Consider the following 655-nt stretch of genomic DNA (forward strand, 5'->3'; position numbering starts at 1 on the left):
AGAGATTTCTTCTTAATACAAATCAGTTTGGACATGAATACGTTGAAGTTAAATACTGTTTTATGTGGAGGCATATTACAGAAATATTAGGCTGATTAAGTCAAGATTCTAAACTTAAGCGCCTTCACCTTTGACAAATAATAGGAATATGTATTGGTGTGTTCATAAAAAACACAACACATACAAAATAAATCTCAAAGCATTCATCAAAAGCAACAGTCCTACATGTTATAAAATATAAAAACATAAAATCAGTTTAGGTAAAATATTTAGTTGTATTCCTGAACTGGAACTGGAAGAATACGTTAGCTGGTATTAGACCCCGACCAATATATCAGTTGGCCAATATTGGCCTATTGCAGATACATGCAGATATAGAAAAAGCTTTTGTCCAGCTGACAATGCAAAAAATAAAAAATAAAAAAGCTTGTGGGAAATATTGGTGTCACTGCAACAAATCATTGGTACATTAAAGAAATGCTTGAGGTTAGTTTAAAGTGTCTGGGCCTCCGTTATTTACAGGACTGTCACAGATGTGCAAATATGCAAAGATGTCAACTGTAACATGCAAATATACCTTATCCAGTAAATACTCTTTATCAGCACTTATTGATGCACAGTATGCTATGTGCACTGCAAATAAAGGCTGATACAC

This window comes from Morone saxatilis, unplaced genomic scaffold, assembly GCF_004916995.1.
Source record: "Morone saxatilis isolate NCDOM2014 unplaced genomic scaffold, NCSU_SB_2.0 Contig17, whole genome shotgun sequence".
Taxonomy (NCBI): Eukaryota; Metazoa; Chordata; class Actinopteri; family Moronidae; genus Morone; species Morone saxatilis.